General features: G+C 35.8%; 1 protein-coding gene across 6 annotated transcripts in view; it reads left to right on the forward strand.

Annotated features, from left to right (window-relative positions):
• The window catches only part of LOC105472967 (cadherin 12), a 1136463-nt gene that overhangs the window by 669075 nt on the left and 440234 nt on the right, over positions 1–27154 (forward strand). The window lies entirely within an intron of this gene.

The following is a 27154-nucleotide window of genomic DNA, read 5'->3' on the forward strand; positions in this document are numbered from 1 at the left end:
ATATGATTAAGACTAATACTGTTGTGAATAAAATCATACTTATTTTACTGTTATTTTTATCATAATGAATGTTGTCCCACCAATTTGCAAGTGAAGAGCACCGTGTAAAGCCTTTTATAACTTTCAAATTGATTTCACACTGATACATAAGAAAAGAAAAAAATAAGAAAGGTTTAAGGAGTTTCTGCAAGAAGCATACAAATTTATAAATTAGAAAAATCCATACTTTTTGAGAGACTTATAAATATTAACAGTAATGATTTTGTGTATGAGATCATCTTGGGAGACATTGAGCCAGAAATAAAATAATTGCCCCAAACTTTTTATAGTATAGATGTATTTTAGGAACAAGTGATAATAATATCATAGTTTCAGATTAGGAAAATGCAATAAGGAGTCCTTACCAATACCTGATCTTCATAAAAAGCAATGAAAGCTAATTTAGAATAAAATAGAAGAGTTGACTAATCAGAAAAGAAATAATGCTGCTTAAAGCTGCTCCTCTTTAAAAGCATCTCACTGACACTCTCTGGTAAAATCTACCTTGCCAATATTCTTTCCATTCTTTAAGTTGAGGTATTGAAGGCCTCTCTGTTAGAAATGCAACAAACAGTTTCTTAATAATGAAAATCTTATCATGATCTATTTTTTAACTTTTATTTTAAGTTCAGGAGTATAAGTGCAGGTTTATGTAGGTAAACTTGTATCATGAGGGTTTGCTGTACAGATTATTTCATCACCCAGATATCAAGCCTAGCACCCATCAGTTATTTTTCATGATCTATTTTTTTGTCTCATTGAGGATTAAGAAATTTGACTGACCCACTCTGAATCCCTTTCCTTGGGGAAAGGAAACAAGATCTATAGCGTGAAATAATTAAAGGGAGAGAAGACCCAACAAGAAGCTACAGTGATGTCCCAAAGTCACAGGAACGTTAGGCTGAGGTTGAAAGGACACCACAGGCAACAAGGAGAAGTAGGACAATAGAGCCCTCCAGGTGCCTGAGGATACCTCAGAAGTTGTTTGAGGCCGGATGCACATGTTAGAATAAATGTGTCTAGTCCCTTTGTAGATATCCTTTATTGATGAGAGCAAGTGAGGGACTTTTGAAGCTGTGTAAAGCCTTCTACCTACTTGAGGTCAACTCAGCGTAGGCAGTTTCTGGCTGTATATGTGGCTCGTGTACAAGATGTCACCTGGAATGCAGTACATGAGAAAACAGGAGAGAAAATTCTAATGATTTCTGTAAAATGAATAAAAGATTAAATACAGGCCAGGCACAGTGGCTCATGCCTGTAATCCCAGCATTTTGGGAAGCCAAGGCGGGCGGATCATGAGGTCAAGAGATCGAGACCATCCTGGCCAACATGGTGAAACCCCATCTCCAGTAAATATACAAACATTAGCTGGGTGAGGTAGTACATGCCTGTAGTCCCAGCTACTCGGGAGACTGAGGCAAGAGAATCACCTGAACCTGGGAGTCGAAGGTTGCAGTGAGCCAAGATCGTGCCACTGCGCTCAAGTCTGGTGACAGAGCAAGACTCTGTGTCAAAAAAAAAAAAAAAATACATACAGATAGACAGAATAGACAGAGATATACACACATATGCACACACACCCACATACATATACACTGTAATATACACACACTATTTCTACCAGAATTTCTGTAATATAATATAGAGACATGAAGATGTGTACAATGTTCTTATTTAAATCTATGTAAACATCTAGGTTAAATTCTGTGATTAATATGTATATATGACTCTTTTTGAAAATTATTATTACTAATAGGTTGAAACAGAGAAAATGAAAGAGAGAAAGAAAGAGAAAGGAGAGATGCCACCTAGGAAAAAAGAGTTTTTCACACCAGGCTTTTATTCCCTCATATTGAGCTAAATTTAGGAACAAGAAATAAAGGAGAGAAAATGGCAAAACATGCTCTCTTATGCAGAGGATTATAGAGGAAGATAAATCTTTATAAGAAATAAATATGGTGGCAAAAGAGTGAGAGTTGGAGAATCCTTTGCTTCTGTGCGTTTAAAAGGTATAAATATACATTTTATATTTTCTTACTCATTGTATTGAGAATTAAATGAGGTAAAGTATAAGAAAGCACCCATCTTAATTAATGACAAATAACAGTTTTTCAAAGAAAAAAATAATAATTGTTTTTCCTTTGGCTTTCCCAACCTTAACAGGGTTACCAGGTAGCACTTTGTAAAACAGAATTGGAAAGGCATAATGGTTAAAAGAATGGCATTTACAATTCAACACATTGACATTTCAATCTGAGTCTACCACTTACTACCTATGTAGCTTTAGGCAATTTTTTTTTCACTCTTTTAATGCCCTGATTTCCTTTCATAGTATAACATAGACAATATTAACAACCTTATAGGTAGTTATATAATGAGATACTATAATAAATATGCTTAGTGCAGCACCTGGCTTATAGCAGGCACACTACAGCTGAGGAGGTTATTATTATTACACCAACTAGACAGCCCAAGTCCCAATATTTCACTGACATTGCCCTGTCACTGATTCTAGCTACAACCTTGCTCTCAAATCTCCCTAATAATTTCAAGTTTAAAAAGCCTCTGTTTACATAGAGGACAGAAAACTAACTTTTATCAAGAACCTATGGCAATCCATATTTCTAGGCATGGGATAATATTATCAGGTCCTATTTTCATCAACTGACACCTTTACGACAGCTCAGGATCACTGCCTCGATCACTGCCCCTGAGTCACTTGATTTCTCTCCTGGCTGTTGGTTAAACTCCCAAGGTGCTCGCTTATGCTCTTAGAAAAAAAGTCTCATGTTTCCCTCTCTGACCTCCTGCCATCTGCCAGGCAAGACCACAACTGCTGATGTCTCTTGGGAGATCACAACTCCTCTGGGTGAAACTGTCCCATGCCCGTGGTCCCCATTGTTCACACAATTGTAGCTACAGGGAAAGAATAACATATTTCCTTTTATTATTTTTGTACTTACAACTTGAATCTGGTCTTTTCATTAAGACTACACAGCACCTACAGACCAAGTGGCAAGTTTTTTTCATAAAGTAAAGAAATAATAGTGGGGAGGCCAGGCACATTGGCTCATGCCTATAATCCCAGCATTTTAGGAGGCTGAGCTGGGCCTCCTAAAGATCAGGAGTTCGAGACCAGCCTGGCCAACATGGTGAAACCCCGTCTCTATTAAAAATACAAAAATTACCCGGGCATAGGGGCAGACTCTTGTAATCCCACCTACTCGGGAGGCTGAAGCAGGAGAATCCCTTGAACCCAGGAGGCAGAGGTTGCAGTGACCTGAAATTGTGCCACTGCACTCTAGCCTGGGAGACAGAATGAGACTCTGTCTCAAAAACAAACAAACAAACAAACAAAACAAAACAAAACAAAGAATAGTAGGGGAGGTAGGTTAGAATAGTGGGGGAGGTAGGTTACATAAGACACCATTAAGTAAGCAGTGCGTGACCTCTCTAGCTCACAAGCGTGATACCTGAATGTTCCATCTCTGTTAACCTCTATTTACCATTGGCTAGGGGCCAGCTTTCTTTTCCTCCCAGGTCTGCATTAAAATAGATCTTCCAGCACAGAGGGCAGGACTCATCTCCAATGAAGTGTCAGAGACAGAGCCCTAGACTCCATCCTAGGTTTTGAACATAGAATCCTCATTTTCATTTCCAAATTCTAACTCTTGTAAGTATTGGCTATGATAATGTCCACTTACTTCAATAAAACATTCTGTGCTCCCTTGCAGTCCCTAAGTTATTCCTAATAGGAAAATTAAAGGAAAATAATCCTACATAAATTCAATCGTATTAGGAAGTCTTAAATAATACCTTGTGTAGGCTATCACTGAGCTAGCATGCTGTGCTGAGCCAAACCAAGTTCTTACTATATTCTCTACTGCAGTGAAAGAGTACAGTGGAGTCTGATGACTCAGCAACCCTCGTGGGTTTTTGCTTCTATAAAACAACCACATCAACAATTGTGCAAACATGGATCTCCCCAAGAATTTGCCTGACACGTCTGGCTGCTTATCCAAATTTGTATACCTACAAATAAAAATGTTTCAAAGAAGACAATAGCCAGAAAAAAAAATGAACTATAATCTCTGAGAATAACAGACAAATTAGCTTTTATCTAAATTATGCCTATTCAAGGAACAGGTTGACATTCAGCACAAAGTGAAAACCTACCCCAAAGGTAACATGTGAATTCACCTGAACTCCTCAATGCCTAAGAAAGTAACCAGCAAAAAAAAAAAAAAAAAAAAAAAAAGACATAAATATGTATACGTTGTGTAAAGCAGAAAAGACATGGGATTTTTCCCATCATCTAACATTCATAGCTTCAAAAAACATGACATTGAAATCTAGTTTTAACAAAGTTATGCCATTACATTTCCTTATGCTCTTGGTTAGAATTCTGAACATGTTTCGTCCTAGTAACATTAAGCCTGAATTTGAGAAGTTATGATATCTTTAGTTCACATTAAACTTTATAGCCATCCAAATTGGTATTCAAAACATTTAGTATTCAAAAACAAACAAAAACAAACAAAAAGACATATGTAGGGCTCAGATTCATGAATCAGAGAAGCTAAAATACATTTGTTAAAATTGCAATTTTCCCCAGTATGTATGTTTGAAACCTGAGTGTCTTACTAAACTATGATTTTTTTTTTCCACACTCCATTCCAGTATCACAAATCTCAGTTTTTCCTCAGACTTCCTGAACTATGTAGCCACATCTCCATACCTACTGCATCTCTCTCAAGTACAGGCCTTCACTCTTGCCTATGCAGGCAAGTATAGCAAATTCTTGCCTGAACTCAGCCTCCTCTTCAATATTCTGGCCTCCAGTCTCTTCCCTTTCAAGGCTAGCCTCCCTAGCTGTGTTCTGTTTCAAATACAAATATAACCTTACCACTTACCTACATGAAATCTTAAATGGCTCTCTGTTATCTACAAAGTGAACCCCAGTCTATCCTGGGATGAGATGTGTACTCTGACATCCCCCCAGTTTATCCCACCTCTCCTTACCTCTCACCACTCCTTTCTCTTCAGTCACTGCAAATAATTTGTAGTCACATGCATAAGTCTGTGTGCACAAACGTACTCACACACACCCCAGTGGTGCTTGTGGCCTTCTGTGACTTTTATCCATGACGTCCATTGGGCCTTAAATGTGTCTGCTCCTCCTCCTCATTCATCTAAATTTCCATAATTTGTCTGGCTAATTCCTACTCTCTTTGAAACCCAAACCTGGCATTACATTCACCAGAAAGCTCCCTCTCATCTCCAGCCACCAGCCTCATTAACTCATTATTTTATTAGTTTGTCACGGCTCCTAATTTTGTCTTTACAGATTTGTGTTACTTGAGAGATTATAAGTTCCTTGCAGGCCCAGACTACATATTAATTATATGTATGTCTTCAAATACCTGTATTGTGTCAGTCACATATTAATATTTGACGGTCAGGCATGGTGAGTCGCCCTGTAATCCTAGCACTTTGGGAGGCCGAGGTGGATGGATCACTTGAGGCCAGGAGTTTGAGACCACCCTGGCCAACATGGTGAAGCTTTATCTCTGCCAAAACTACAAAAATTAGCCAGGCGTGGTGGCACTCCTGTAATCCTAGCTATTTGGGAGGCTGAGTCAGGAGAATCACTTGAACCTTGGAAGCAGAGGTTGCCATGAGCCAAGATCAGGCCACTGCACTCCAGCCTGGGAGACAGACCAAGACTCTGTCTCAAACAAACAGACAAACAAAAAACATGAGTACTAATTTTGCCAAACATGAACACATATATGAAAGAATCTGTTCTTTAAAGACCATTGTGTGTATAGACAACTTATAAATAAATATCAAGTAATTACTTCTGAAACCTCTTTATCCTTAGTTGCTAAATCACACAGTTTAGCCCATTTTCAATATAACACCATTTATCATTCATTACTTTAAGAATGTAGAGTCTCTTGTGTGTCAGAAACTGGGTCGATCCAGTTTATCTATGAGCGAAAATGGTTAACAAAAAAGCTCATATAACTACAAAGTGAGGAAAGCACTGTGAGGGAAATGAGGAGGCTGTAAGAGAGTGTAAAGGAAGGGCTAGGCTTGGTCTAGAGGGAGAAAGAAACACCTATTGGGAAAACTGATGGCCAGAGATCTGAGGATGTCCAGTTTACTAGATAAAGAGGGAAGAAAGACTGCTCTAGGCAAAGGGAAGCATCCATGCAGTAGCACGTGGGATGTTGGTTTATTCCTAGGATTGAGAGAAGTTAGAGCTCCTAAAATGCAGAGACGGAGGAAGACAGTCATGTAGAAAAGGCTGTGCCAATTTAGAAGGAAGTTTGGAAAGGGACAGGAATAGGAAAGGAAAACTGTTGCTTTACTTCAGAAAGATATCAGGATACTCCCACATTGAGGCAATGGAGAGAAATACATAGTGGTGGGAGTTGAGTAATATTTAAAGAGAAAAGTGAACTTCATTTGGCAACAGATTGGCATGCTCCAGTTGAGGGAGTGTGCAGTCAGGGATGAGTCTGAGACCCTGATTTATGGAGCTGATTGATCCTTTCATTGAGAAGATGAATCGAAGGCGACAGGCTTCTGACAGGGATCTGCAGAGACAAGAGCTCTGGCAGGTCTGCTAGCCACTGTTGGCTTTAGATGTCTTTTCTCACCACACTCCTACCAGATGACATTTTAGGAGTCACAGATATGGACAGTATGTGGAAAGACTAGAGATAAGAGAAGGAACTCACAGCCAAATCTTAAGAAATTCTAACATCTGTGCCTTTTTTGTAGACAAGAGAAGGGAGAGGGATCCACTTCAATTTGTTTTTATATATTTGTTTTTATGATATGGTAAATTTTTGAAAAAGGAAAGGAAATACTCATTTTAAAATATAGGTCACAGTTCCAAAACAGTTCAGAAACCAAAGTGGAAGTCTTTGGGAAAGAAAAGATAGATAGATAGATAGATAGATAGATAGATAGATAGATAGATAGATAGATAGACAGACAGACAGACAGACAGACAGATGGAGGCGTGAATTGAATTGAAATGAGTTCTTATCATCCAACAGATCACTGTAAAATTTACTTGAAAAAATGAAAATTGTGTCTATAAAGGTGTCATATTTATTTTTTCTAGAGGAGAAGTGAGGGAGTATTTTTGCTAATGCTTTGCTTTAAATACTCGCTACCTCCATTTGAATTAAGTATAAGCCAGTGGTCATCACCCAAGACATGATCATGATGACTCAGTGTGAGGATTAATTACAAAAGTAATCATATCCGATATCTAATTATTCAAATCTTAATTGCAACTCTGTTGGCCCAATTAGTCCAGAACACAGGCTAATGTTAGGGATGGGTGGACACTCAGCATCTGTGCCTAACTGAGAGGCATCTGTTGCCAAGAGGTGAAGTGATGGAAAGTGTCCACTCACCAGCTGTGAAGCGAACACGTCTTAGACAAGCACAGAGGAGTCAAAACAAAATATAGCCCACGGGGCTGGGGGTAGCGGAGGGGAAGAAGTGGTAATATTCCTGAGGCATCTGTTATCCCCTGGATGCACCACAGATCACAAGTCATTGCATGTGTCACTATTGAGCACTATGATTAAAAATAGGAATTTTAAAAGAAATATATTTCTATCTTTTGTCCTTCGCTAGTGGACAGTGCTATAAAAGGAAATGGGCGAGCTGGAAATTTTTAACAAATAAATGTTTTTATAAATGTATTAGAATCATTTATGACTTCTTTCATTTCCTTGATCTGTGTTATGCCTAATAAAAGAAATAGAATTGTACAGATAGAATATCTACTTATGTTAAGTATAAGTAATAAAATAATAGATCTCCTGATTGTTACTATTGATTTTGACTTTAGTAGCATACAGTATGCAATATCTCAGCATCTGCTGTATTTATATACTATTATTGATTTTGACCATATTCTATAGGAAGGATTCTCTTAATAATGTTATTGATTTTTAAAATATTATTAATATTTATTAACCTTTCATGTTGGTATATAATCTTTATTGAACTATAATCAATTGTTAGTGAAAGAGAAGCAGCTGTATAAAGTATGGCAAAACTGATTAGAAATTTAAGTATATCAACTTTTGACCTAGCTGTGGATTTGCTTTCACTGATTATCGGCAGTGTCATGGTTTCAAGTTTTTATTAATCCACATTTTGAAACAGACAAATGGAAGAGTGTTTAAGTTCACTGAAGTTGGAAAATGTTAATTTACAGGAAATGTATATACATTTTGCTTCTGAGTGTAATAGAAATGATTTCAGCTTTTCACATTGGTTTCATAGAAGAAAATTACACTTCAAGAAAATTAAAAGAGTTTGGGGAGCATTGTCAGCATTGCATCTCTGTGCTCCCTTGTTATTGAATCACAATAAGAAACCCTGTTAGTTCTCTGCTACTGAGCAAATTGCTTTCCACAATTATGGTTTGTGTTTTAATGGGGATAGCTTCACATTAGGAGAATTATTCCAAACCAGCATCACTTCTTGATGCAGCACAGAACAGCACCCTGCCTCCTTTACAGAATCCATGCCTCCCGTGTTGCCTCTAAGGAAAATATATAAATAAATGCTTGCCAATCTTGCTTCTGAGAGAGTTTTAATTGAGGATAATGAAACATCCCTAGCTCCAAAGCAAGAGTATGATGGCCACAAAGTCCTTTAAAATGCTAATAGGCACAGCACATTTATGGACGTTATGTGAGATTACATGGTGTAGAAATGGTGTAGGTAGGTGACAGTTTGTCAGATTTAGCTGCAGCGATCATATTTATTTTCTCCATTTCTATTTGTGATGCCAATGTGAATGAAAGATGTAGGATGATACAAAGTCGGACCCTCAGCACTAAGCCTCCTGCCTCTTTCTGTTTGTGTTATGTCGCTCTAAAAGAATACCTTTGATTGGGTAATTAGTAAAGAATAGAGATTTATTTAGCTCATGGTTCAGCAGGCTGTGAAGTTCAAGGCCATAGCCCTGGCTTCTTGCAAGGGCTTTCATGCTGTGTCACAACATGGTGAAGGCCAAAGGGGAAATGAACTCATGTGAAGAGAGGGAAACCTGAGGGGCACCCTGGCTCTATTGCAATCCACTCTCACAGGAACAAATCCATTCCTAAGGGAAGTAATCCAGTCTTGTGAGAGTGGGAACTCACTACCAGGAACACAGCACCAAACCATCCATCAGGGATCCACCCCCACAACCGAAACACCTCCCCACTAGGCCCCACCTCCCAACACCTACACACTAGGAATCAAATTTCAAAATGCACTTTGGTGGAGAACAACCAACGATGGCACTGTCCTTCCTGTTACAGGGCATGTGCATACCACCCATAAAAGGAGTTCCAGAGGATCAGCAAGACAAAGAACCATTAATTATGCGTGGTTTAATGTTTCTAGTTCCCACTTCCTCTCTCTATTTCAGTTATATTCCACGTGCAGAACTCCTCTCTCATTCTAAATCACAGTGACAATGTGAACAGTGCATGTATACTTTAAGCAACTTACCCATTCAAGTGGGTTGCCTCAGCTGTAAGACATGAACTCAGAAGTGATAAAGCCTGGCACTGCTTCAGTAAAATGGAATAAGAAATCACTTTGACAGAGCTTAGATTCTAGTCTGGGTTGCTAAATGTGTTTTTTTTCTTTCTTTTTTTTTTTTTCCTCTTTCAAGGTCGATGGTCTTTATTTTTATGTGGAGTATATCTTATGTGACAGCACAGGAAGAAATGTGGGCAGCCCAGGTTAATGCATTTGGGGTCACAACGAACTTGAAAGTGAAGGAAATCAGCTCTCTTGAGACATTCTGCTAACATTCACCAGTTTAAAGGGAATCTTGATTAAATGGCAACTGTTATGGTGATGCCAAGAAATATGAGAGGCAGGAAAGAAAAACTTTCAGTTGCTTATTAAACAAAGGGAAACTCTTTATTTCCTTTTGACTGCAATACAACACAAAGGCATGGTTTACAATGCTTTCCTGGTGCAGCCTTTTTCACCTTGGGGATTTATAATTGGGACATTTTCATTTATAAGTCGAAAGGGTTGGTCTCTGGGATTTGAGATGACAACTGTCTTCCCTCAACTTCATCACCTGCCGGCAGTATAAGCACCATCTGCCCAGATGCCAGACACTGGTCTATTGATCCTAGGGGACCTCACATGTGTTTGTGTGAGTGTTTGCGTAAGAGCAATCAGTTGCAAACCGCATGCACTTATTAGCAACACCAGTAATTTTGTATATGTATTTCCTGTCTGAATTTCCACGCTGAATATCTATTTTGTTTTATAAATTTGTATTTCAAATAAATTTAGATATTATGGAACATTTAAACTTGAAGTTTCGGTTCAATCCCTAAAACTGTACTTTAAGTATTTTCTTCAAGAAATTTACAGTTAGATATTTTTCGTTAATATTTCTTAGATTATTTAGTGCTTTTACTAGCATGTTTTGCTATTTTACTCCACATTGGAAGGATACATTTTCCAGTTTCTAGAGACTATGTCATTACAACTGATTTGTTATTTCAAAGTGTCTTTTGCAGGTATATAAAAATGCTGGCCAGGTTCAGTGACTCACACCTGTAATCCCAGCACTCTGGGAGGCCAAGGTGGGGGCATCACCTGAGGTCAGGAGTTCAGACCAGCCTGGCCAATGTGGTGAAAACCCGCATCTAATAAAAATACAAAAATTAGCCAGACATGGTGGTGCGCGCCTGTAATCCCAACTTCTCAGGAGTCTGAGGCAGGAGAATCTCTTGAACCCAGAAGGCAGAAGTTGCAGTGAGCTGAGATCACATCACTGCACTATAGCCTGGCCAAAGATGGAGACTCCGTCTCAAAAAAACAGAACAAACAAATAAACAAACAAACAAACACAAATGCTATAGATTTTGGCTGCTGTATCTCTCACACTACTGAAAAAAATGCGAATAGATTTTCATTGGTTAATCTACAAACGTTTGGCACAGCTTGACTATATGGTTAGATATTAATTTCTGAACTTTTTCTGAAAAATTCAAATCAAAATGAAGTGGGTGAAGGACTTGGTATTATTACATTTATTTTGAAGATTTTACTGAATGACAATAGTTATTGACTTTTAAAAAAAATTTTTCATATACGTCTGTTTTAAATTAACTTCAAATGAGGCAGTGTTACTTTTGCCTAAATCTTATGCCACATATACAAGAAGGCAGTACAGATGTAAGATTCTTAATAATGTCAGGTACTTAACTGCAGAGAGGTCTTACTCAAGGGCACTTAAGGAGAGAAGATTCCCCTGAGAAGATGCCCAGATGCAATTCTGTCAGGTGTACTTAGAACCAAATGAATGACTCAAGTATTTCTCTTCAGAATGTTCTGGGAATCACAAATGTGCTTAATTTGACCAAGTTCTCCTACTGGTTATGATGGAGTCCTTCAATATTGTTTTTTTTTTACTGTTCTTAATGCAAATCACAGAGGATTTTCTTCCTTTCATACACCTTAGCATCCACAAAGAGTGGCATATAGATAGAAATCTTTTTTGTGGAATAAATATAAATGGAACCGATTTCCCAAAACCCACTTCATTCCCTATTTTAGTGATAATCAGTAAAACTCCTACCACAATAGAAAAGTTAAAAATCTTGCTACATTGTCAGATTTCTTTTGTCCCATGAAGCATCTTCACTTACCTTATGACAAATAAACACTAGGACTTTCTCGCTTATACACTGAAATGTGTTTGAGACAATGAATAGTAAATAATGTCATCTACATGAAAAGGGACACACTGTAAATGTCAAAGTAAAAGTCTTTGATTCTGTGGTACACAATTTCTATTTCTCCCAACCAATTTAGGATTCAGGTTACATGACAGCAGCTCATGTGTGCCATTTCTGCATAAATTGTTTTATAACATGCCTTGATATGTGAATCAAAGACCAGCCTGGCCAACATGGTGAAACACTGCCTCTACTATAAATACAAAAATGAGCCAGGAATGAAGGTGCACACCTGTAATCCCAGCTACTTGGGAGGCTGAGGCAGGAGAATCGCTTGAGCCTAGGAGGCAGAGATTGCAGTGAGCTGAGATTGCACCATTGCACTCCAGCCTGAGCGACAAGAGTGAAACTCCGTCAAAAAAAAAAAAAAAAAAAAAAAGTGAAGGAAGACTCTGTTTATTTCTGTAGATGAGTAAAAATAATGTTTTATTTGTCAGAAGTAGAAAGGAGAAGAAAGATTTGTAAGCACACATCTTTAGATAAACTGTGGGAGCTAAATGATGAGAATACATGCACGCATAGCGAGAAACAACACACACTGGGGCCTTTCAGAGTGGGGAGGGTGGGAGACAGGAGGGGATCAGGAAAATTAACTAATGTGTACTAGGTTTAATACCTGGGCAATGAAATCATCTGTACAACAAACCCCTACAACAGAAGTTTACCTATGTAACAAACCTGCACTTGGACCCTTGAACTTAAAAGTTGTTTTTTTTTTTTTTTTTTTTAAATGACTTTAGTGCTGTGTACTAGGTATTGTGTGACTTGGCCACATTTTCCATACGGAAAAATGAAGAGTCTGAGACTACTGTTTGGGGGAATGATATTCACAGCAGAGTAAGGAGCATGGCTGGCTTACATCTAGACTTTAAGCTGGTTCTGCACATGTGAAGTAAGAACTGGAGTTCTAAATAAAAAGATGTAGTTCTCAGGAGGATTTCTTTTTCTCTGTTCCAATCCATACTTCTTTCTTTCTCAGGATTTGCTTTGTTCATTGTTGTGCGTATACATATATCAAGGCAGTTATTCTTCATTTGCTTTGGGCCACTAGTTTCACAATTACTAGTTATGAAAATTTTAGACACAGAGGACAGATCTCGCTATAGTTGAGGAATGGATGAAGAAGGAGCTCCAGGCAAGGGATATTTATTGCACTGAAATTATCTTTTGCACTGAACTTTGCCTCAGTGGAAAAAAGTTGTTATACATTTTACTAGTGATAATTACACAATATCTATTTTTGGAAATGAAAGACTATTTTTAGTTTCAGAAACCAAGGGTCAATTTTATGAACCCATCTCACTACTTCCAATTTAGGACTCTATCAAGAATGACTTTATTATCTCTTAGGCGTGTGTTACTTGTCAAAAACTTTGGATTTATTGTCTTAATCCTCCCTACAATCTTAAGAGGAGCCATTAGTGCCCATTTAATAAAGTAACAAACAACAACAAAACTGAGTTAAGAAGCATTTCATGCCTTATCTAAAATCATGCCATTAACCACATAACTGAAGGTCAGACCCAGGTTTCTCTAATTCCATATTTTGTCACTTTTTTTTTTTCTATCACTAAGGTATCTATTTTTCCTTTGCAAACTAGCCATTCTTCATGTATTAGGACAGAAAGTAAAAATAGGCCATTAATGACTCTATTCTAGTTTTTTTCATGTAGAAAGGACCTTTTCTAACTGTCAAGTCTCTTGCTTTTGGGAGATATTTCTGACTGTATCACTGCTTTCTTTATCCTTTCAGTTTAACGACTTTGCAGAATGCCTTATGGCTTTCTGGGACTTTTTAACATTACACTTGACTTTCAGTCAATTCTGTTTAGGTCGTAAGATTTCTTGTGTCCTGTGGGTTTGAGTGAGATTGTCCCTGATGATCCTTAGCAGTACTACATATGGTTGCCCCTTCCTTCCCATGGCAAGGTCAGGGAGAATTCTTAGTCACTTGCATGAAATAGAGTAAATACTGTATTTTAAGGGTAAGATTTTTGGTTTCATTACATTTCACGAGAAGAAATCACCCATCTCCAAGTGCTTTCTTATCTGGTTACCACCATATAGTTCTTTCTTCTTTATAAGAAAAAAATATTTTAAAAGTAGTCTGTGCTATAACTTCTGATTGTTTTCTGTCCCATGTACTTTACAACTCCATTTGGCTTTATAGCTACCTGTCGAGCTCCAATGACAGCACACTTGATAATCCTAAAAAGAAATTCTGATCACCAAATATTATAAGCAATATTTTATTTAGTCCTCATCTTGATTCACCATTGTCTCCTTGAATGTCTCTCACTTTGCTTGGTTTTTATTCCCAAATCTCTTGCTGTTTTATTTCTACCCATGTAGCCACTTCTTTTTAATTGTCTTTGGCTCAAATTCTTTCATTCTCCTTCAAAGATTATTCCTGTGGTTGAGCCAAAGGCCAATCTCTGTGTGTTCTCAGACACATTCATAATTTTATCTGTAACTTGTACCAATGACTCTCAAATTTGTTTCATCAGTCCACTTCTCTCTTTGAGCACCGTGTAGTACTTATCTCTATTATTCTTCTAAACTTCTCCATGCTAAACAACTAAAATTCAGCCTTTGGAAAACGTAACTGAGAATTCACCATAAAATGCTTCATCGCTATCTTTTCATTGGTACTATAAGTTCTAATCGGTCGTAGAGAAAGTTCTACAACTGATTAGAACTTATAGTGTCAATCGTTTGCTCATGCAGCTTCTCTTACCTTGGGTCCAGCCCAGCCAGTCAAAAACAATCACTACATTAATCTAAGTATCTCTCAGTTGCACTTTCTCATCTATAACCCAACTGCTGTGCCTTCATCAATATCTTCAGTCCAGGCAGGATCTTGGGCTATTAATATAGCCTCCTAAAATGTTTCCCTATTTTTAGAATACCCGCACTCCATCTCTTTCTTTTATTTTCCTATTGCGTAAAATTTCTAAAAACAAAAATTAACTGTGCTCCCGCCCTGCATAGTTATCTCAATACAGCTCATTCTAACAGGCAAAATATTCTTTTAGCTGAGCATTTATGGAGATACAAACATCTACCAGGCTATATACTGAAGAAATACTATATACTGAAGAAACCTACCTTATGGTAGGTAAAAGGGACTGTAATCAAATCACTTAGCAAACAAACGTACAGTTACAACACCAACATGTGAAATGCATGTATTGAGGTGTCCTGAGACACCTGGGAAGTCAGGGAGGGAGATTTTAAGTTGCAACTGAAAAATGATGAAATCTGGGTTAGAAAAAAAGGAATCTGAACAAGGGAAACAAAGTGAATAAAATCCCTTAAGTGGGAAGAGGCTCAGAAAATTTAAGAAATAAAAGATCAGTGTATTCGAACAGACAGAAGAAATAAGAGAATGTGACTAATTGTTCAAGCTGTAAAAACTATAAACTGGTCTTCATTCTAAATTCAAATTCACTAATTATAGGGCTTAAGGGTGGAGCAGGGGGAGTGATATACTTAGAAAACAGATAGAAAAAGTCAGGGTACATGGAGTGCCACAGAATAGAAGATACTGCCAGAAAGAGATCAAGATAGCTTGGGATATAAAGATTTTAGGGAGTATGGAGAGATGTGGCAAGACTTCTGGGATGATTTGGGAGTAGTTTCCTAATATGTGATTAAAAATTTTAAGAACTCATACATGGATGGAATGGGGCAGAGAGGAATCAACGAGAAAGAGAGAGAGAGAGAGAGATCAAGGATGATTCCCAGATGTCTAATTTTCAGAAATGGATGAATATAGTTACCATACCCTGAAATCAGGAGCCAAGAAAAAAGGCAGATGTTGATGGAAGAAACAGGACAAGATGATAGTGTCTGCTTTTGTGTACATTATATTAAATGTGCCATAAAACATAACACCGAAGAGTATATTAAAATTGTTAAGTACATGAGAATAAAACTAAAAAGAATCTTGAAATAAAAAATATAAATAATCTTGAGATTGAAATATAAATATTGGGAACATTGGCACAAAATGGTAAATAGAACTCTAGACATAAACGTGCCTACGTAGGGAGAGAATATAGATCTCTAAGGAAGGAAAGGCAAATATAAGTCTTTCAGAATTTTACTATTTTATGTTTTCATAGAAGATAAAATGTTAAGGAGACTACAAAGGAGTGTGGGGATGAATGCTGAGGAGAATAGCAGACTGCTATGTGATAAAGGAAAGGGAAGAGTTTCAAGGTGAAGGGGGTCATCAAGTATCTCTAGGAATATGAATGCAAAAAAAAAAAAAAGCTTGTTAATGTTTATTAGATTTGTTCACATGGACATTTACAGGTGACCCTATCAACAACTTTCATAAATAATAGGAATCTGAAGGGAAATTAGAGTCAGTTGAAAATGTTAGTGGGAGAGAAAGAAATGAACAGAAATTCAGATGGTATACAGTGCTTCTTGATAATTTTGCTTGTGAGGGAGAAGAGAGGATAATCTGCTTTCCAACGGAGGGTCTGTGTGTTTATTTTTGTAAGTAATGCGAAGGGGTTTACATACACAGGGGAAGGATTTAGTTAAGTAGTCAATGTCAAATACATCAAAAAGACAGTGTAATTCAATGTACCCCAAATTATGTGCCTTTTGATGTCTAACAAATAAGGTGACTCAATACAATCAAGACAACTAGATATAAAGTAGTAAACAATTATAGATTCTGTGGGTAACTGCAGTGTATTGTCTATGGGCATTCAAATTCAAAAACTGACTGGGCACGGTGGCTCATGCCCATAATCCCAGCACTTTGGGAGGCTGAGACAGACAGATCACTTGAGGTCAGGAGTTCGAGACCAGCCTGGCCAACATGGTGAAACCCCATCTCTACAGTTAGCCAGGCATGGTGACGCATGCCTATAATCCCAGCTACTCAGAGGCCGAGGCAGGATAATCGCTTGAACCTGGGAGGTGGAGGTTGCAGTAAGTCAAGGTTGCAGTGAGTCAAGATTGCCCCACTGCACTCCAGCTTGGGTGACAAAGGGAAACTCTGTCTTAAAAAAAAAAAAAAAAAAATCAAAAATTGTGATTTTGTATTGAGTATTGAAAACTTTGGAAAAGGATAGTCTTACATAGAAAAATAGATGATTCATGTACTGTAAAAGGAAAAAAAAAATTTATACCACTGTAGACTTAGGTGAGTTTGTTGTAGGTTGCAGGAAGAAAAGATTAATTGGTTCTCTATGAATAGATCCAGTTTTCTCTAAATAGATAACAAAGCCATTTCCTGAAACTGGAACTGAAATTTAAAAGGACTGAGGAAAAGTGAGTGGCTGTAGGGTGAGTTAGGTAGGAAAAGAAGCAAAATTAGGCAGCCGAATGGTTTCTGATCTAGGTTATTTCCTGTGTCATTCATGATGTGATCCATGTTTGCAGATGTTATTGGAGAGAGAAAATTTCTGAGCATTTCCAAGTTCCTTCATAAATGAGGGAAATTAATGAGATCTAATCTCCTTAACATAATTCACCCTTAATTATATTTCTGACTTGGATTCATGATCTTCTGTGTTAGGCTTCCCACACAACAACCACAAGTGCTCAAAGTCCCCGTGAATTTACCCCCTCTGTTTGCATGTATTAGTGGCTTCCTCTACTTGGTAATACCACTCTGTTTGGTGAATTAATGTTTCTTATTTTTTTAAGATGCAGATTACATGCATTTGCCACTCTTAGTATCTTCCTAAATCTCTAAAGTTTAGAACTAATTTAATAGATGGAAGGCCAATTTGTTTAGTCACTTAAGTGTGAGTTTATTTTGAATTTGTTTCTGAAATCCTTGCTTAATTCTGTAGTACCATTCATTTCTATCCAGTGCAAATGCTAATGTGATCAAATTGAGAAACATTAAAAAAAAATTCTGGCCCACGAGAGCTATGTACCATCAACTAAAAAGTTTTTATTAAGGTAAACTTTAAGCTGTTATAATCTTTTAATTTATTGCATTTTAGAAAAATAATGATTTGAATTTTAGATTTGTATTAAATTAATTAACTTCCGAAACTTTTAATTTATCTTCCAACTTTACGATAATGAACAAAATATCATAGTTTAAACTTAAATTTAATTACTTTTAAGACAAATTCTGAAAAGCTTTAAGCATTTTCTATTTATAGTACTAAATCTCCTCTTATTGGATGAAAGCAATTAACCTGCCTCCAAAGAAAAATCTATAGTATGTCATGAACCCATACTTGATAACAACACAAATAATCACAAGCAAATTAATTTTCCTTTCTTACATTCATTATCTGTGGAAGAAAACCTCATAAGAAATAGATGTCCATATACATAGATGAATTCTGTTTTGTTTGGAAGAATGCATAAGTTTGAAATGCTATGTTTACCAGGAGTCTCCTCACTGCTACTATTTATTAATTGCCTATTATGTGCCAATACTTCTTTCAGTACTCAACATTAATGAGATCATTTTAATCATAGAAGGGCAAGGATTATCACCCTTGTATTCCAGATGATAAAACTGAGTTTTAAGTGCATATGCTTCCATTTGAACTCAGACCAAATTGAGTCCTCACCTCACAATCTTAACCATTGTGCAAGTCTGTCTTTTCAGAGTCAAAATATTAAAGATATTTTCAAACGCAAATAATTTTAGTGCATTTGTTATTAAAGGGCAATATATTCCTTAAATCAAATTAGAAAGCAGAAAGGGAAAGTTCCTTTAATTCCAGACTCATAATGATGCCAACATTTTCCTGTCTATTATGTCTTTTCTTGGTATAGTAGAACCACAAAACAACAAGATTATTTGACTCTCAGTTTTACAAAGTTAAAAAGGTTGATAATACCTAGAGTGCACAGTATGTGAGGAAAAGAGTACCCTGAGGACTATTGGTAAGAGTATGAATTGGTGTTACTCTTCAGAATGGCAACTTGACAATATGTGTTAAATGTTAACAGTGTTTATCAAGGAATTTCAGCATCTAAATGTTTAATTAATAGAAACAATCAGAAAAAAGATACAAAGATTGATGAATAAGGTATCTATGGCATAAAGAGATGGTCATTGTTTATAACAGAAAAGTGCTTTTAAAAATTAGAAATACATAGATTCAAAAGTAAATTTTCTACAAAAATATTACTATTTATACCACAGCTATTTATAATTCTGAGGATATCTTGACATCCCCTCTCACAATAATCTATCACAACAACCTAAGGAAGGCTTTAATGAACATAAGAATAATTAAGTCAATGATATCTCTGGTATCCATGGTATTCGAGCTGAGTCCACATCTGAAGGAGTTTGACTTTGAGATCTAATCTGATATTTAAATAGAAGTTAGCATGAGAAAGGATAGGTGTTAAAATTCTGCTGGGCAGAGAGGCATGACAAATTAGATCTAAGGGGTGAGAGGTAGCCTTGACTATTTAGGAAATAGTAAGTATCTTGGCATTCCTGAAACATGGTGTGGATACATGCCAGTGAGGGAAGATGTAACTAGAGAAGTCGACAGGAGTCATGTTACTTTCTCATTCTTTCACCATCAGTAGTGATATCTACATTTACTATCATCTGTTTTTCATAATTTAACATAGTAGAATGTTATTTATGATTGGAATTAAGTATTGACCGTGCTATGTTTAGTAAGCTAGCTACCTTTTAATTTGTCAAACCATCTTTCTGTCTACTTAAAAGCCAACAGAGTTGTTAAAGCTAAGAGAGAAATGTCCAGAGGATTTTTTTAGAGAAAAGAACACATGAAGCAACCCCTCTGTCAGTTGTGTGTCTATTTAAGTGTTTGGTGGTTTGATAGGTGGGTGGCTTTCCTCGTATTTTTCCTAGTCTCACAGAGAGGGGTTGCTCTAGAATAGCAGCCCCCATGGCCGCGATCCAGCTATGTGTGATTAATTTCTAAATGCGGAAATCAAAGCCAGCTTTAATCAGTTTCAAAGCTATATAGAGATCCAATAAAAGGGTAACTCCAAATTAAAGTCTGTGCTTGAATATGGATTTTCTTTGAATAGTTGGATTTTCAAAGAATTTGTGAAATTTTGTAGGTTGATACTATATCTACTTCTGCTACATAATTTAAACATGGGATTCATTATGCCCTCCCCCGTGAAGCAAGGTTTTCAGGCACTAAGTTCTACAGAGGGATTCCCACACCCAAATTACAGGAAATTTACTCCTGTTTCTGCAATGTATTTTCATTTCATTTAAAAGATAAATACAATTAATGAGAAAAATGTAAAGCCACTTCTGATGAAAAATATAGGTAGAGGAATTTTTGATTTCACCATGTAATAATCATGTGATTTGTGTCAACATTTCCATTAATCAGGATTTCTGCAGAGCCTGCAACGTGCTAAGTACTGAGGGTACAGTAACCACCTAGGAAGTCAAAATCCCTGTTTCATGCCATTTATAATACCATTTATATTCAGTGAAGCAAGAAACAAATATGTATTATGTCAGGTTATCATAAATACTATTGATTACAATAGAAAGCAGGGTTGGAGGGTAGCAGATATGAGCATATGACTGTGTGCACATCAGTGGTGTGAGTGGCTTGTCTGATCAGATGGCAGCTTGGTTGAGGCATGAGCAAAGTAAAGTGGCAAAACATGAAGATATCGAGGGAAAGGTGATTGTAGGCAAACGGGGCTGCAGGATAGTGAGGGAAGTCAGAGGTGATAGAGGAGGAAGTGAAAGAGGTAGAAAGTGCCCCAACATTACAAGGGCTCTGAGTTTGGATATGCTCCTAGCAGAAGAGTGTCATGATCTGATTAAACGATCACTCCCATTCCCCTGCGGAAGAGATCTGGTTTGACTGGTAGGAGAGAAGAAGCAGAGAAACAAGATAGGGTGACAGTTAGGCAGAAAGTGACGGTAGTTTGGAATAGAGTATTCATAATGGAGAGATACCAAGTGCAAGTATTGAAAAGACATTTGAGGCAGAACCAACCAGACTCTGCTATTGGAATAGATAAGGAAGAAATAAAAAGATGACACCTAGCATTTGATATGAGAAACAAAGCTGCTGGCTTATTTAGGTGAGGAAGGCAGGAAGAAAGCAAAATAGAAGATAATTGAGCAGAGAATGTTATATAACAAACATGAACATCTGAACACAGCTATTTCAAGTATCAGAACGGCTGCTTCCCAAAACACATGGATTAAGATACTATATATTGATCGGTTAAACTTAATCTGGAGACAGACTTTCAAAAAAAGAAACAAAGCAACGAAACAATGAAGGAATTTGCATGTTTACATGGTTTTGAATCTTTCATTCAAATATGAAAAGTGAAAAATTTGCCACTGCATTCAGATATATAAAATTTGTCCTGGATTATAAGGATGATATAGGCATTCACACCACTAGTACCCTGAAGGGTATATATGCGATAGAGTTTGTTTTAAGTTAATGTATACACTGAGAACTAGGACGACTCAAGTGAGCCCCAGTTGCTCAATAATCCATAGAGATGTGTTAAAGCAGATTGAGCTGGACTGGATTCAGCACAGAAAGGGTTCTGGGAAGGAGATACCAGCCCTATAATGAGCTACACATTTTTAGGAGTGGAGAAGAGAAGAAAATAAACATCTAGTAACTCTGTGATGATTGGTGATTCTTGGTTGAGGAAGTGGCCAAGTTAAAAAGAGAAAGCTCCTGACCTCAGCCTCTGGTCCTATTTCTTGAGCTAGTTCAGGTGAGCTGATCCAGTTTCTTGCTAAGTCACTGAAAGGGTGGAGGAGATGAGCCATTAGAGTTTTCTTTCCTTACCCTGATTAGACTTCATTCTGCCATCGGCATTCAAACTTTCTATTGTAGGTTGACCTACATAGATACCACCTCTACAGTTTCCTTTTACAGGTGTGTCCCATTCAACCTATAAATCTTTAGCTGCATTATTTTATTTTCTATTCTTTTTAATTAACGCCATATTCTTCTTAATTTTGGTTATAAAAATTTACCTTTCCTTCTGATACTTATGAAAACTCAAGCCTGGGAAATAGACAAAGAAATGCATTCATATATATATATATACACACATATATATACACACACACATATATATACACATATATATATACATATATATACACATATATATACATATATATACACATATATATTTTTTCATTTTCAAGTTTTCCAAATAGATTTATATCAGCTTTCCCTTTGATCCTGAACTTTTGGGTCCTTCTGGCCTTCAACAGAATAACCTGATGGACATAGAAGAAGCTACTATATTTTGCTTTAAGCAATTTTTTGTACATCCAAAATGGATGGATGGTTTACTATTTGTGAAGAAGAAAAATGTGGCTGTACATTAAGTTTTCTAAATTAATGCTATTACACACAGTGTGTAACAAATACTGATAATCTGTTAAACCAGGCATGTTTAGAAAGCCTATTAAACCTAAAAGAGAGAACTAAATTTACTTACGAGACAATTCACAAAGTAAAAGCATTTTTTAAACCTGAAATGTAATTGATTGAGAAAAACTGTTTTTGTATGTACTAGATAATTAGGCATTTAATACATATTTTAATTAATTAATATTTATTTTAAAGTATTAATTTAACTCTGGGTAAGTAGATATAGGACATTTATAATAATAATGTTAATGTGGAAGACTAATAAATAATGTAAATAGAGTCATTAGGGCCTTGAGATGGTTGCTAGTGTCTTATATTCTTGGCACAACAAAATGTCTTTCAAAATTAATACAATTTAAAGACAGACCTTTGCAAATTGAGTTGACATTAGTTATCTATATGGTTATGAATTTATAAAACATATTTGCAACTTTTTATCATTGATGACCAGGGCATGGTGGATTCGGTTAATCACAAATCCACATTAATATACCCTCTTTTTAGTGTATTTTGACTCAGTCTTTACTTGTCCTCAAGATAAATGGTATTGACTAATTCCCGTGGTTCATTTAATAGAACAGGTAGAACTCCATTTGTATTCATTATGGTCTATATTAATCATTCCATTTCTTACCTAAAACTATGTCAGGACATATTTTCCAATTCATGATTTCTGCCTGATTTTTCACTAAATTATAGGCTTGCAGTTTTGTTAAAAAACAAAACTTAATTACAGTTTTGAAAAGCTTTTAGAAATGCCATTGGATCTTGAACTGATTAAACAAACCATTTTGTTATATCAGTGTGTTCACAAACTATTAGGGACAGAGTCATATTTCTTGCATATGTATTTTTTTGCTTTAATTTTAACTTACTATTAAATTAGATGAAATTTGAGGCAAGTTTTATTTGAAGTATTTACAATGTTCGAGGTACTGTCCAAGGTGCTGAAAGAAATACCAGCGAAGTAGAGCTTTAAGCATCCGTTTAGTGTAATGAAGACAGCACAGGATTTAGTCGAAGTTGAGGCCATTTTATTTTGAATTTCCAATGAAACGTGTGTCATATTTTTAACATCAACTTTGTCATCTATAGAATGAGGATACTAACAATTATTGATCTACTTCAAATGTTTTGAGAGAATGAAATAACATTTATTCCTAAAGCGTTGCATGAATTACAGATCATAATACTTATATTCACCTACTGTGTTTCACAGAATACTAGTCATTCTATGAGTACAACCAAAAGTGATTCCTGGACAAACATATTTGGGAAATACAGCATACTATCTCCATTCCACTTAGAGTGGCATGTGGCATATTAGTTTTTACAGGCTCAACAATTTTTTCTAGACTAGCATTCTCCACATTTCTTTAACTGTACTTTGTCATAAAATACCAATTAGCACTGCAAAATATTACGATAACATAGAAAATGCTAAGGAAATTACACATTATTTAAGTATTAGTTGTGCTTTTACTATCCCAGTGTATGTGGTAAGAGTAACAATTTTATTGTATGAATAGCTACAGCACACAGCAGACAAACAGTATAACAAAAGCAGTGAAAATTATATCATACCATCTCATAGAAAGGAAGAGTTAGCCAGAGTTGTAAAAATCAAAGTAATGCTTTAAAATATTTGAATATGTAACCTGTGTATAGGATTATACTTGGATACCTGGGATATCCAAGCCTAATCCTATATAAGTGTTAGATATCTAAGTCTAATTCTATATACAGATTATTTTGAATATTTTAAAGCATTTGAAATATTTATTAATATGTATTAATCACATTTATATCATATAAAAATGTATGTATTATAATTATATAAATTTTATAAATTATATAATATAAATTATATTAAATAGATTTATAAAATATAAATTATATAAGTACATAAATTATATAATTATTAAATTTAAATTATATAAATTATATAACATAAATCATATATGTAACTAAATGTGTACATTTAGCACATGTATGTACATACATGTATATACAGGCCACCACCACTACCAAAAGTATTGTGCTAAATAAAAATCAATAGAGCAAAATATAAATAATGTATTAGAGAGGACAGAACATGGAAATGGGCAGCCTAATTTGATAAAGTTTGTTTTGTGTATATGTTAATCCCTACAAGTCAATTTGACATCTAGAAGAAAATACAAACCACACAAAAACGTCATTGGTTCTGATTAATGAGTCTTGGGTAATGTCTGTACTTGAATTTGAGAAAAGATGGGTTCTGGGTCATCCTCAGAATTACAAAATTAGGAGAAAATTCGGTACAATAAAATGACACAGAATCTAATGAACTAAAAATTCCTTTCATTTTGCTATGTAAAGTTTGCATTTATATATTTAAAAGTAAAATCAATCAAATGAATTCATTCGTACCATGCAATTATTAAAAAATAGAGAAAACATGCATTCAATAAAATATAAGAGTAATAATAGACAGTATACAGTTATCCACCCAATAGACATCCTTCTTCCCTGTTTAGAGACTATGACTTATCTTCCGAAAACCACATTCATTCACAAAGCAATGGAATTTAAGGAAGGAGACCTCCCAGTTCCTGATGAAAGAAGTGAATCTTGACTAATTTGGCTAACTATGAACCTTTTAGTCCTCTTGCTATTTGTTTTAGGAACAAACATGCTACAAAGTTTCAGCCAATGAGATATAAGGGAAATGATTTCTTGTGGGGCTTTAAGGGAGAAACATAGAAGATTGAGTTGTTGTTCTTGTAGATCCTGATGTGTGTCAATTGGTAGACAGAGCTTCTTCAGTCATCTTCAAGGAGAGAAGAGGCTCAGGTAACATGCTGAGGAGTATAGTGAAGAAAGAGGGAAAAAGTGTAAATCCTTGATGATGTTGTTGAGGTACTGAATTTAAAATTAAGTCACTTTGTCTTTGGATTTTTTGTGTGGAGAGATGATAATTTCTTTTATCATTGAAAATATATTGTCCTAGGGTTTTATTTACAGCCCAAATCATTTCACTTGATGAAACTTTAGGGAAGAAAATATTTGTTCTTTTTCACAGATGCTATAACTTCACATAGTATTTCTGTAATTTGTTTTCTGCATTTTCAAAAAATTGGAAGCATCTAAATTCAAAATCACAATGAACTTAAAATATCTTCCCCAATTAATAGGAAGTGATGACACCTGTACATAGACAAGGAACTCAGGTTACCTTTCTCACTCCTACATCTGCCTTCTTTATATCTCAATCCTTCCTTAACTGATTTTCCCTGGGGGATCTTCCTGGATTAACCTTGCACAATTTGTCTTTAAAAAGATAGATCAGCAAATTTTCCAGGTGATATATAACCAAACGCTTCCACTTTCTTGAGCAAAGGGATAAACACAATACGAATGTAAATATAGGAGCCATGCAGTCAAAGCAAGTGGTTAAGCATGAGTGGTTTGAAGCCAATTTTAAAAGAATTAAGTTCTGACCCTACCACTAACTAGCCATGTGGCCTCGGGCAAGGTATTTATGTTTCTTTGTCCTTCCTATAAAAAGTGAGGAAATGTCATTGGCATTCAGTATTATCGTAAGAATGAAGTGCTTATAAAAGTGCCACACACATAGTGTGCACTCTTAAATATGCAACTAACAAACCATATAGAAGGCTGCTCTTTGCTTAGCTCATTTGGAAAGTCTAAATGTATGCCAAAGAATGTATATTTTAAATCAATATGTATTACACTCATATTATCAGAGGAAGTAATTTTCCTCATAACTATGGAGCAGTCAGTCACTGGTATTACATCTAAAGAACATCTTATAATAACAATGCTTAATAGCCATCTAGTCCATTTATTCTAAGTAGCTGGGAGCACTTAACGAACATTATCCAATTAATCATTACAGATTCCTGTGTGGTAAGTCGGAATTATTATCTCAGCATTAGTGATAATGATACGGATATGCAAAGCCAGTCATCTGCATGATAAATCTGAAAGACTTTTGCAGCATGTGGCCATGGACAAAGCAAAGGCCTGATTCCTTGTCAACAATGCTGTTCAGTGGACCACACGAGTTCTTGGACTAGATATTCTTGGATTGTTTCTTTCCAAATAACATGGAAGCATATCTAATCTTAACTGTTAAAACTGGCACAATGACCCAAGTATTTGTGGACCTCTGACAGCACCTATTTTTAAGCATATATCTACTAACATTTGGGTTTTAGATGATCACGAATTCTAACAACTTAAAACTAACTGCTACCAACTGCTGCTTAATAAAAATTCTAATTAACAGTAGCTATGGACAAAATAAGTAAAATAAGATAAATTTTAATTTTAAAGTTCAATCTAATTGGAAGTTAGAAAAAAGTCATACTATTAAGATCATCATTATCACAAAAAATGCAGCACCAGCTCCCAAATTCAGTGAATTCGTGGTTCTGCTGCCAGAGGTTGGATTGTACAATGTTAACTGAGACATATTCCTTTGACATAGAAAAGCGAGTTCAGAAGTAGACTGGGAAGAATGATAATTAGAGAAAAACACTGAATTTGAAAATTTAAAAAAGAAACATATGTATAAGTTAACTCATCATTTGAATTGCTATTTCTCTAAGTGAACATAAAACAAGCCCTCCTAGCTTCAGTTAATCATTTATTTAACTGCAGTAAATTATATCCACAATTTAGGATTGTTGTTAGCCTTAAAAAATGTCAAAGAAGTACAATTGCCTTAAAAGTATTCAGGAAATGTTAGTATGTGAAATGTGAAAAGTCAATTGAATTATTCAATACATTCAATTCCCTCAAACTGACACACCTAGAAAATACATTGAGAAAATCAGAACAACTTAATGTTTTTGATTGTATTATTATCTTTTGCCTTCAAATATTGAATTCTTCAATAAAATATATTCAAGAGAAGCAGGTCTG

Source organism: Macaca nemestrina, chromosome 6, assembly GCF_043159975.1.
Source record: "Macaca nemestrina isolate mMacNem1 chromosome 6, mMacNem.hap1, whole genome shotgun sequence".
Taxonomy (NCBI): Eukaryota; Metazoa; Chordata; class Mammalia; order Primates; family Cercopithecidae; genus Macaca; species Macaca nemestrina.